Raw genomic sequence first — 358 nt, 5'->3', positions numbered from 1 at the left:
TCACCGTATCTGTCAACCCCCTCTGCCTTGCTTTCTCACTCACAGTATCTCTCTTTCACAGACATGTTGCCTCTCTTTCTCTCACTGACTTGTTCTGTTCCTCTTTCTTGCTCCCCATGTCTTTCTCACTATCTCTCTCTCTCCTCGTGAATCTCTCTGTTTCTATTCTGTCTCTGACTTGCTCTTTCTTTCACTCTATCTCTCTCGATCGCTGTCCTTCATGGTATCTCTCTCTCCCTCTCACGTGCACACACATTCTCTGTCACTCTTTCTTTCTCTGTAACTCTCCGTTTCTCTCTCAATGCCTCTCCTCTATTCCTGTTTCCCATTGTCTGTCTCATTCTCCCTCTATCCCAGT

Source organism: Chiloscyllium plagiosum, chromosome 8 (assembly GCF_004010195.1).
Source record: "Chiloscyllium plagiosum isolate BGI_BamShark_2017 chromosome 8, ASM401019v2, whole genome shotgun sequence".
In the NCBI taxonomy this organism is placed as follows: Eukaryota; Metazoa; Chordata; class Chondrichthyes; order Orectolobiformes; family Hemiscylliidae; genus Chiloscyllium; species Chiloscyllium plagiosum.
This window is presented reverse-complemented; position numbering follows the sequence as displayed.